Source organism: Oryza glaberrima, chromosome 7 (assembly GCF_000147395.1).
Source record: "Oryza glaberrima chromosome 7, OglaRS2, whole genome shotgun sequence".
Lineage (NCBI taxonomy): Eukaryota > Viridiplantae > Streptophyta > Magnoliopsida > Poales > Poaceae > Oryza > Oryza glaberrima.
In genome coordinates, this window is record NC_068332.1 from 8,431,354 (window position 1) to 8,443,969 (window position 12,616).

Consider the following 12,616-nt stretch of genomic DNA (forward strand, 5'->3'; position numbering starts at 1 on the left):
GCCCAGTCCGCAGCCGCCGTTCGCGCGCGTCCGCCCGCTGACAGGTGGGGCCCGCCTGTCAGGGTCGTCGTCTTCCTCGCGCCGCCGCCGCCTGAAACCCTAGCGCCGCGCCGCCGCCGTCTCTTTCCAAATCCGGCCGATCCTTTCCGTTTCCGGTGAAATCAATAGAGGGGAAATGATCTTCTCGATCTCCTCTACCTTTTCCCTTTTGGAACTTCGGCTAAAATCGTTTGGAAAGCGGAGGATTCGATCTCGAATCGGATCGGTCTCTCTCCTCCGAACCCTAGACTTTCCTTCGCGTCGCCGGTCGCCGTGGGCCTTCGCCGCCGCCTCCTTGCCCCTTTAAAAGGATCCCCGGTGTCTCCGCTACCCGTCGCCACCCTCGCCTTCGCCTCTCGTCGTCCGTAGAGCCCTAGCGCCGTGAGTCCTCGCGCCGCCGTCGTCGCCGCCGCTCCAGCCGTGCGCCGCCGTCGCTCCAGTCGTCGCCGTCGCTCGGGAAGGCCGCCGTCGTGGTCGCCGTCGCGTCGCCGTCCTCGTCCGCCCCTTCGTCGTCGCTGTCGACCACCGGAACTCCGTCGCCGTCGTCAAGCCGAAGGTTTCCGCCGCTTCTTCCTCGTCGCCGACGTCGTCCGGTCATCGTCCGCCGTCGCTTTGGTCGTCGGTGAGTTCGCCGTGCCGTCCGCTACCCGTAGGTGCTCTCCGTTCGCGCCGCCACGCCGTCGTTCGCCGGCGAGCTCGCGCGGTTCGGTCGCCGCCGGAGATGACGTCATCGCCGACGTCATCGGTGCCGTCAGCCGTGGTCCGGCCGTGGACCGGTCGATCTCGGCCGTTCGTTTTGGATGGATCGATCTCAGCCGTCCGTTCCCGTGAACCGTCGCTGTGCACCCGGTCCACCGCTAACCCTAGCCGCTGACGCAATAAATCCTCTTTTCCTTTTCAAAAATAATTCATTATTGCGTCATAATTCAATTAAAATCCATATAAGTGTTTTAATCCGATTTAATCTTTAAAAATTCATAACTAATTCATCTTAGCTCGGATTTAGTTGGTTCAAGTCTCTAAATTTTTCTAAAATTGAGATCTACATGTTAAAAATATCCACATGTACTGTTCATGCTTGTTTATGTGCTGTTTTGGTGTTTTGCTCTTTTCTGTTTAGATTCCGACGTTTCCGGAGAGTCCGTTTTCGCAGGAGAAGAATTTGAAGAGTTCCAAGGCCAGCAAGGCAAGTCACACAGATCCCAAACAACCCCTTTGAGCATGTTGATCCCGTTTAAAGCTATTGTTTCTATTCAACTATTGCATTTATTTTCGAATGTCATTGGGTGGAATTAACCTATTGTTTGTTATAGCCCTTTTGTTCTTGATTACTTTATTCCTTGATACCTTGGGTTCTTATAAATTGACTAGTTGAGCTTTATATTGGTTCAGCTAGATATTAGATGTGATTGCTTAGCCATGCTTAGAAACATTAGCACACTATTGGGATAACTTATGACTCCCTATTATTCAATGATGGCTGAATGATAACTCATGATGGTTAATCATGATTGGCTAATTAATTAATTTGCCTACTAAAACCTGTTAATGGTGGGTTGTGAGCACATGGTTTTGATGGTCGTGCTCATGACAATTAAGGACCGGTTCACGAGTTTCGGTTGTGAAACATTAACCTTGCCAACCACAAGCCAGCGTGGGCAACGGCTTTACCTTTTGTATAGCATAGTTCATTGCGGGGCACCAGACTGAGAAGTGGCGGAGATAAGCCCACGGGGGTCGCTGGGGAGTCCATGCCTTGTTTATAAGGGGGTGATTATGATCCACGAACGGTGCGCTGTGGTGGATTGTGTTGTGCGAGGGGTACTGTCACAGCTCCTTTCTGAGGTACCGTGGTGGTATCAAGGCGCATGGTGACATGTCGTGGGGCTGTGTCTTGTGGGTACAGTGGTACACCTCTGGTCAGAGTAAAACTATTCGAATAGCCGTGCCCGCGGTTATGGGCGGGTTTAACAATGTCTTTCGTGATTAGTCTCATACCTCTCATCATAATAAAAGATACTATGACTGGTAATAATTTGATTAGCTCCTGGTTTGGAATGGTATATTCCTGGTTTGGAGATAGAACTGTGCAGCCGGGATTGGTTGTTCAGAATGGTTGGGCCTATGCAACAGGGTATGTTGTATAGCGTTGGAATAATATTGTTTAATTATTACTCAACTGTTTTACTAAATTCTGAAATGTTTATTAAATGCTGTTTATGCAAATGAAACCCTATTATGCCATCCTTTGTTATCCTGTGCACTTGCATATTTGCTGCGTGGCTTGCTGAGTATGTCATATACTCACCTTGCAATCATTCATCAGAGGAGGAGTTCTACAGTGATGCTGATGGTGTGGAGGATTAGGTGTAGCCCTGGTCAAGCTGCCTGTGGAGTGGAATCGTCTGCGCCGTTTATCTTATTTTCCGCTGCTTAGATCTTTATTGATTGAGAGGAACTATCTACCTCTGTAATGACATTTTATTCGCTTATTAATTAGAGTAATAATTGTACTCTATTATCAATTTGTTATTGTGTGCCTCGGCTGATTCCTGGACGAGGGTTCGCGCACATGTAAGCGTTTGGAATTTTGGATAGAAATTCCGGGCGTGACAGTCCGCCCGCTGACAGGTGGGGCCCGCCTGTCAGGGTCGTCGTCTTCCTCGCGCCGCCGCCGCCCGAAACCCTAGCGCCGCGCCGCCGCCGTCTCTTTCCAAATCCGGCCGATCCTTTCCGTTTCCGGTGAAATCAATAGAGGGGAAATGATCTTCTCGATCTCCTCTACCTTTTCCCTTTTGGAACTTCGGCTAAAATCGTTTGGAAAGCGGAGGATTCGATCTCGAATCGGATCGGTCTCTCTCCTCCGAACCCTAGACTTTCCTTCGCGTCGCCGGTCGCCGTGGGCCTTCGCCGCCGCCTCCTTGCCCATTTAAAAGGATCCCCGGTGTCTCCGCTACCCGTCGCCACCCTCGCCTTCGCGTCTCGTCGTCCGTAGAGCCCTAGCGCCGTGAGTCCTCGCGCCGCCGTCGTCGCCGCCGCTCCAGCCGTGCGCCGCCGTCGCTCCAGTCGTCGCCGTCGCACGGGAAGGCCGCCGTCGTGGTCGCCGTCGCGTCGCCGTCCTCGTCCGCCCCTTCGTCGTCGCTCTCGACCGCCGGAACTCCGTCGCCGTCGTCAAGCCGAAGGTTTCCGCCGCTTCTTCCTCGTCGCCGACGTCGTCCGGTCATCGTCCGCCGTCGCTTTGGTCGTCGGTGAGTTCGCCGTGCCGTCCGCTACCCGTAGGTGCTCTCCGTTCGCGCCGCCACGCCGTCGTTCGCCGGCGAGCTCGCGCGGTTCGGTCGCCGCCGGAGATGACGTCATCGCCGACGTCATCGGTGCCGTCAGCCGTGGTCCGGCCGTGGACCGGTCGATCTCGGCCGTTCGTTTTGGATGGATCGATCTCGGCCGTCCGTTCCCGTGAACCGTCGCTGTGCACCCGGTCCACCGCTAACCCTAGCCGCTGACGCAATAAATCCTCTTTTCCTTTTCAAAAATAATTCATTATTGCGTCATAATTCAATTAAAATCCATATAAGTGTTTTAATCCGATTTAATCTTTAAAAATTCATAACTAATTCATCTTAGCTCGGATTTAGTTGGTTCAAGTCTCTAAATTTTTCTAAAATTGAGATCTACATGTTAAAAATATCCACATGTACTGTTCATGCTTGTTTATGTGCTGTTTTGGTGTTTTGCTCTTTTCTGTTTAGATTCCGACGTTTCCGGAGAGTCCGTTTTCGCAGGAGAAGAATTTGAAGAGTTCCAAGGCCAGCAAGGCAAGTCACACAGATCCCAAACAACCCCTTTGAGCATGTTGATCCCGTTTAAAGCTATTGTTTCTATTCAACTATTGCATTTATTTTCGAATGTCATTGGGTGGAATTAACCTATTGTTTGTTATAGCCCTTTTGTTCTTGATTACTTTATTCCTTGATACCTTGGGTTCTTATAAATTGACTAGTTGAGCTTTATATTGGTTCAGCTAGATATTAGATGTGATTGCTTAGCCATGCTTAGAAACATTAGCACACTATTGGGATAACTTATGACTCCCTATTATTCAATGATGGCTGAATGATAACTCATGATGGTTAATCATGATTGGTTAATTAATTAATTTGCCTACTAAAACCTGTTAATGGTGGGTTGTGAGCACATGGTTTTGATGGTCGTGCTCATGACAATTAAGGACCGGTTCACGAGTTTCGGTTGTGAAACATTAACCTTGCCAACCACAAGCCAGCGTGGGCAACGGCTTTACCTTTTGTATAGCATAGTTCATTGCGGGGCACCAGACTGAGAAGTGGCGGAGATAAGCCCACGGGGGTCGCTGGGGAGTCCATGCCTTGTTTATAAGGGGGTGATTATGATCCAGGAACGGTGCGCTGTGGTGGATTGTGTTGTGCGAGGGGTACTGTCACAGCTCCTTTCTAAGGTACCGTGGTGGTATCAAGGCGCATGGTGACATGTCGTGGGGCTGTGTCTTGTGGGTACAGTGGTACACCTCTGGTCAGAGTAAAACTATTCGAATAGCCGTGCCCGCGGTTATGGGCGGGTTTAACAATGTCTTTCGTGATTAGTCTCATACCTCTCGTCATAATAAAAGATACTATGACTGGTAATAATTTGATTAGCTCCTGGTTTGGAATGGTATATTCCTGGTTTGGAGATAGAACTGTGCAGCCGGGATTGGTTGTTCAGAATGGTTGGGCCTATGCAACAGGGTATGTTGTATAGCGTTGGAATAATATTGTTTAATTATTACTCAACTGTTTTACTAAATTCTGAAATGTTTATTAAATGCTGTTTATGCAAATGAAACCCTATTATGCCATCCTTTGTTATCCTGTGCACTTGCATATTTGCTGCGTGGCTTGCTGAGTATGTCATATACTCACCTTGCAATCATTCATCAGAGGAGGAGTTCTACAGTGATGCTGATGGTGTGGAGGATTAGGTGTAGCCCTGGTCAAGCTGCCTGTGGAGTGGAATCGTCTGCGCCGTTTATCTTATTTTCCGCTGCTTAGATCTTTATTGATTGAGAGGAACTATCTACCTCTGTAATGACATTTTATTCGCTTATTAATTAGAGTAATAATTGTACTCTATTATCAATTTGTTATTGTGTGCCTCGGCTGATTCCTGGACGAGGGTTCGCGCACATGTAAGCGTTTGGAATTTTGGATAGAAATTCCGGGCGTGACAAGTTGGTATCAGAGCCTCCTTGACCCTAGGTTATGCCAAATGGTTACCCATAGAAGCCCTCTAAAAATATTGGAAAAAATAGAACTATTCTCCTCTCTTTCTCTTTTAATTAAACCAAACAAATGGCACATGCAGTTTATAATTCCTTTAATTGTTTTCATTTAAAAAAAAATTATTTATTATTATTCCTGTGTTATTAGTACCGTACATCTATTACTGTACTAATGACTCATTTGCCAGCAAAAGTTTTACAACGTTGTTCTATTTAATCTTGCTGCAATGAAATAAATTTAGCATGTTGATTTTACAACTTTTCTTTTATTTTATTTCTTTTGAAACCTGTTGTTCAAAAGTGCAAAATTTGTGATCTTGTTTCCACCTGTTTCAACTTACCTTGCAAGCTGGGTTTACTTTATTTACTTATCTTTTTACCTGGATTTTCTAAATTTATTCAAATTAATCCAAAAACTTGTGCTATTAATTGGACAAATGTCTTAACTCCCTCCTTTCACTTGTCTTTAGATGCCGCACTACAAGCCTGAGTACTTGTTTGGTGTTGAAGGATTTGTCCAGGAGTTGCGTATGATGTCCTTTGCCATAGGATTTGGGATTGCCCCTATGTATGCCCAGATTCCACATGATCGGGATGAAGAGAAGTGTCGAGTCAAAGCCACCTTAAACAGTAATAGTGAAGATATCCCATCAGTGATGTTCGAAGCTGGAGGGGGAAATTATATTCATGCATGTCAGGAGGTGGCAAGGATCGCCATAGGAGAGCTCCGTGATCGCTGCAGTGATCAGTTGGCCGACACTGAGTATCGCTACCATCCTCGCCAACCCCAGGGAAGTGACCGTGGCAGCTACCTTGAGACTGAGGGGATTGAGAATGATGCTACCACAAGGCATTTGGTTGAAATGCTGTGGGCTATGGATGAGACCCGCGCGGAGGTTGTGCTAGCAGCTCAAGATCGTGAAGACCGGAATCGTGGAAAGATTTGCAAGCTAGAAGACAAGGTGGATCGTTTGGAGAAAGAACTAGCCGCATTGAAGGGGGAAGCACCGCCGCAGAAGGCCAGGGTTCGTCTTACCGCAAGGAAGAGAGCTCTATTCGTCCCTCGCTACCAATTGGCGCCAAAGGTCCGTGTGGTGGAGAAAGAAGTTACCCCAGCCCTAGCAGATCCTCCGGTCGTCAATATAAGTGATGATGAAGGAGAAGAATCGAAGCGCACCCATTCAAAGGTTGAGTGGGGAGCCACTCAAGATGATGAAGACGAGCCGAACGAGCCTTCAATCAACTCCGATGCCCGGAAGACCTAGAGTTCCTTGTCAAGCCGTTGTCCTAGATCGTTGTGTTAGTTTGCTTGTTTTAAGTTTGGTTGTGTGTGTGGGTCCTGCATGTGGTTTACATCAGTGGTGGGATGTAAGTGCATGCGTTTGTTTGCTTTCGAGTGTTAGGTAGTTGGTGAGTTTAGTGGTGTGAGAGAGTCTTCAGTTTTGTAATAATTAAACTCAGTTAAGATCAATAAAAGTTAAGTTAGTGGAAAAATTAATTCTCTGTCCTAAGTAGTTTTTTTCCCCGGTTTCTCTTCCTGTGCTCTTGCCTGTGCCAGATGGTGCTCACTCGCAGCAACGGGAATGGCCCCAACAACAACAACAACAACAACAACAACAATGGAGAGAACCCCACACTTGCTCAAGTCCTGGCTCAACAGGCACAGCTTATGAACATGATGATGCAGCAACTCCAGAACCAGCAGAATCAGGGAAATAACCACGCACCTCCCCAGAACAAGTTAGCAGAATTTCTTCGTGTGAGGCCGCCCACTTTCTCTAGCACCACTAATCCTGTGGAAGCTGGTGATTGGCTCCACGCCATAGAAAAGAAGTTGGATTTGCTTCAGTGCACCGATCAGGAGAAGGTCTCATTTGCATCACACCAACTGCATGGCCCTGCCTCTGAGTGGTGGGATCACTTCCGCCTTAACAGGACTACTGCTGAACCTATCACTTGGCTTGAATTCACCGCTGCTTTTCGGAAGACGCATATACCATCGGGAGTGGTGTCTCTCAAGACGAAAGAATTTAGGTCGCTCACCCAAGGGTCTCGCACGGTCACTGAGTATCTGCACGAGTTCAATCGTCTGGCTCGTTATGCTCCAGAAGATGTGCGCACTGATGAAGAGCGCCAGGAGAGGTTCTTGGAAGGACTTAATGATGAGCTTTCTTACCCACTCATGACTGGGGATTACCATGATTTCCAGAAGTTAGTGGATAAGGCTATTCGTCAGGAGGACAAGTACAACCGCATGGAGCAGAAGAAACGTCGGATTGCTCACTTCAAGGCACAACAAGGGAATAGTCAGAGGCCGCGTCTTACTTTAGGACCCCAGTCCATGCCACAAGGAGGTTCTTCGTCTGTTGTTCGTCCGCAGCGTCAGTTCTTCAGCAACAATGCTGGCAACAACATCCGAAATCAAGCTCCACGTCCTGTGGCAGCTCCAACCCAACAACAGCCTGCCAAGAAGGAGCAAGGCAGCAAGCCCGGAGTATGCTTCAACTGTGGTGAACCAGGACATTACTCTGACAAGTGTCCGAAGCCCCGACGCGTGAAGGTTGTCCCTACCCAGAGTAACTTTACCGCACCTACGCCAAAGGCTCGTGTCAATCATGTTGCTGCTGCAGAAGCTCAAGGTGCTCCAGATGTAATTTTGGGTACGTTCCTTGTTAACTCAGTCCCTGCAATAGTGCTTTTTGATTCTGGTGCTACACATTCATTTTTATCTATGAGTTTTGCGGGAAATCATGGGATGGAAGTAGAAGACCTTAGACGTCCTTTGATGGTTAGTACCCCGAGTAATCAAGTACTCTCTTTGCAACGTAGCCCCTCTGTCAGAATAGAAATTCAAGAAGTGCCATTCCTGGCCAACCTTATCTTGTTAGAATCCAAAGATCTTGATGTCATCCTAGGGATGGACTGGTTAGTCAGGTATAAAGGTGTGATAGACTGTGCCAACAGAAAAGTAACTCTCACCAGCAACGATGGTCGAGTTGTAACAGTTCATGCACTGTCCTCTGAGTCTTTAAGGTCAAGTCTGAACCAAATAGCTTTGGAAGAGATTCCCGTAGTACAGGAATACCCGGACGTGTTCCCGGACGATTTACCTGGTATGCCGCCTAAGAGAGATATTGAATTCAGAATAGATCTGATACCCGGAACAACTCCGATCCATAAGAGACCTTACAGAATGGCAGCCAATGAGTTGGCAGAAGTCAAAAGGCAAGTCGACGATTTGCTTCAAAAGGGATACATCAGACCAAGTTCATCTCCATGGGGAGCTCCAGTTATTTTTGTGGAAAAGAAAGATCATACCCAGAGGATGTGTGTGGACTATCGTGCATTAAATGATGTGACTATCAAGAATAAGTACCCGCTGCCCAGAATTGATGACTTGTTCGATCAGCTTAAAGGTGCCACCGTTTTCTCCAAGATAGATCTTCGATCAGGGTATCACCAGTTGAGGATTAAAGAAGAGGATATACCTAAGACGGCTTTTACCACTAGGTATGGATTGTTCGAATGTACTGTTATGTCTTTTGGACTTACCAATGCCCCCGCTTTCTTCATGAACTTAATGAATAAGGTGTTTATGGAATACCTAGACAAGTTCATGGTGGTCTTTATTGATGACATTCTTATCTACTCCCAAACAAAAGAAGAGCATGAAGAACATCTTCGTCTTGCACTAGAGAAGCTGCGAGAACATCAGTTGTATGCCAAGTTTAGCAAATGTGAATTTTGGTTGTCTGAAGTAAAGTTCCTTGGTCACGTCATATCAGCCGGAGGAGTTGCCGTTGATCCTAGTAATGTGGAATCCGTAACCAACTGGAAACAACCGAAGACAGTTTCAGAGATTCGCAGTTTCCTGGGTCTTGCAGGTTATTACCGGAGGTTCATAGAGAATTTCTCCAAGATTGCTAAGCCCATGACACGACTGCTTCAGAAGGATGTAAAGTACAAGTGGTCAGAAGAATGTGAGCAGAGTTTTCAAGAGCTGAAGAATCGCTTAACATCAGCTCCTATTTTAATTTTACCTGATCCAAAGAAGGGTTTCCAAGTGTATTGCGATGCATCTAAGCTTGGCTTAGGTTGTGTTCTGATGCAAGATGGGAAGGTGGTTGCCTATGCATCTCGTCAGTTACGCCCGCATGAGAAGAACTACCCTACTCATGATCTTGAGTTGGCTGCAGTGGTTCATGCGTTGAAAATTTGGCGTCATTATCTTTTCGGTACTCGTACAGAGGTGTACACCGATCACAAGAGTTTAAAGTATATCTTCACTCAGCCAGATCTGAACATGAGACAACGGAGGTGGTTGGAATTAATTAAGGATTATGACATGGGAATTCATTATCACCCGGGAAAGGCTAATGTTGTAGCAGATGCTCTTAGCAGGAAAGGTTATTACAATGCTACGGAAGGACGACAGTTGCCATTGGAGTTATGCAAGGAATTTGAAAGATTAAATTTGGGAATTGTTAGTAGAGGTTTTGTTGCAGCCTCAGAAGCAAAGCCTACTCTAATTGATCAAGTTAGAGAAGCTCAAATTAATGACCCCGATATTCAAGAAATTAAGAAGAATATGAGAAGAGGAAAAGCTATAGGTTTCTTGGAAGATGAGCAAGGAACTGTATGGTTGGGCGAGAGAATCTGCGTCCCAGACAACAAAGGTTTAAAAGATGCAATCCTGAAGGAAGCTCATGATACTTTGTACTCCATTCACCCTGGTAGTACCAAGATGTACCAGGATCTCAAGGAAAGATTTTGGTGGGCAAGTATGAAGCGTGAAATCGCAGAATACGTAGCAGTATGTGATGTTTGTCAGCGAGTCAAGGCAGAACATCAGAAGCCCGCAGGTTTGCTGCAGCCTTTGAAGATTCCTGAATGGAAGTGGGAGGAAATCGGTATGGATTTCATCACTGGTCTACCCAGAACATCATCAGGCCACGACTCTATTTGGGTGATAGTAGACAGACTTACCAAAGTGGCTCATTTCATTCCAGTAAAGACAACATATTCCGGAAGTCGGTTGGCGGAACTGTATATGGCAAGGATTGTGTGCTTGCATGGTGTCCCTAAGAAAATAGTGTCTGATCGAGGTAGTCAGTTTACTTCACAGTTTTGGAAGAAGCTTCAAGAAGAGATGGGTTCTAAGCTGAACTTTAGCACTGCTTATCATCCGCAGACAGACGGACAAACCGAAAGGGTAAATCAGATTTTGGAGGACATGTTGAGAGCTTGTGCTTTAGACTTCGGTGGAAGTTGGGATAAGAATTTACCTTATGCAGAATTCTCGTACAACAACAGTTATCAAGCTAGTCTTCAGATGGCTCCTTACGAAGCGCTGTATGGTCGGAAGTGCCGCACTCCGCTTTTGTGGGATCAAACGGGAGAACGTCAGGTTTTTGGGACTGATATTCTAAGGGAAGCAGAAGAAAAGGTAAAAATCATTCAAGAAAGATTGCGTGTGGCCCAGTCCCGTCATAAGAGTTATGCCGACAGTCGTCGTAGAGATCTAAGTTTTGATGAAGGAGATTATGTGTACCTTCGTGTCACGCCTCTTCGAGGAGTTCATCGCTTCCACACTAAAGGAAAATTGGCACCGCGTTTCGTGGGACCTTACAAGATTGTCAGTAGAAGAGGAGAGGTCGCTTATCAGTTGGAGTTACCTCAATCTCTAACAGGAGTCCATAATGTGTTCCATGTGTCGCAATTGAAAAAGTGTTTAAGGGTACCAACCGAAGAAGCTAATCTTGAACAGATAGAAGTCCAAGAGGATCTGACCTATATTGAGAAACCGATCCGTATCTTGGAAACAGATGAGAGAAGAACCAGGAATCGAGTGATCCATTTTTGTAAAGTTCAATGGAGTAATCACTCAGAAGAAGAATCAACTTGGGAACGAGAAGATGAATTGAAGTCAGCTCATCCGCATCTGTTCGCCAGTTCTTCCGAATCTCGAGGACGAGATTCTGTTTAAGGGGGGTAGGTTTGTCACACCCTAAAAATTTCAAATATATAAATTGTTGTTTAATTGGAATTATTAGAATTGATTTTAAAAGCCTAAAAGAGAAGATCTAATTTTAAATAATAAATTCCAATATAAAATGGGGCTAGATAAAATTTTATTAAATACTTTGCTTAATTCTATAATTTCTAGATTTTTCTGGGATTTATTTGAGCTAAGGAAGTATTTTTAATAAATGGAATTGCATTTCATGAATAATTTAAATGGAAAAAGGTTTTTAAAAGTCTCTTTTGGCTTTGGGCCGAAAGTCGGCCCAAAACCTTCTCTCTCTCCTCCTCGGCCCAAGTCGGCCCAGTCCGCAGCCGCCGTTCGCGCGCGTCCGTGTCACACCCTAAAAATTTCAAATATATAAATTGTTGTTTAATTGGAATTATTAGAATTGATTTTAAAAGCCTAGAAGAGAAGATCTAATTTTAAATAATAAATTCCAATATAAAATGGGGCTAGATAAAATTTTATTAAATACTTTGCTTAATTCTATAATTTCTAGATTTTTCTGGGATTTATTTGAGCTAAGGAAGTATTTTTAATAAATGGAATTGCATTTCATGAATAATTTAAATGGAAAAAGGTTTTTAAAAGTCTCTTTTGGCTTTGGGCCGAAAGTCGGCCCAAAACCTTCTCTCTCTCCTCCTCGGCCCAAGTCGGCCCAGTCCGCAGCCGCCGTTCGCGCGCGTCCGCCCGCTGACAGGTGGGGCCCGCCTGTCAGGGTCGTCGTCTTCCTCGCGCCGCCGCCGCCTGAAACCCTAGCGCCGCGCCGCCGCCGTCTCTTTCCAAATCCGGCCGATCCTTTCCGTTTCCGGTGAAATCAATAGAGGGGAAATGATCTTCTCGATCTCCTCTACCTTTTCCCTTTTGGAACTTCGGCTAAAATCGTTTGGAAAGCGGAGGATTCGATCTCGAATCGGATCGGTCTCTCTCCTCCGAACCCTAGACTTTCCTTCGCGTCGCCGGTCGCCGTGGGCCTTCGCCGCCGCCTCCTTGCCCCTTTAAAAGGATCCCCGGTGTCTCCGCTACCCGTCGCCACCCTCGCCTTCGCCTCTCGTCGTCCGTAGAGCCCTAGCGCCGTGAGTCCTCGCGCCGCCGTCGTCGCCGCCGCTCCAGCCGTGCGCCGCCGTCGCTCCAGTCGTCGCCGTCGCTCGGGAAGGCCGCCGTCGTGGTCGCCGTCGCGTCGCCGTCCTCGTCCGCCCCTTCGTCGTCGCTGTCGACCACCGGAACTCCGTCGCCGTCGTCAAGCCGAAGGTTTCCGC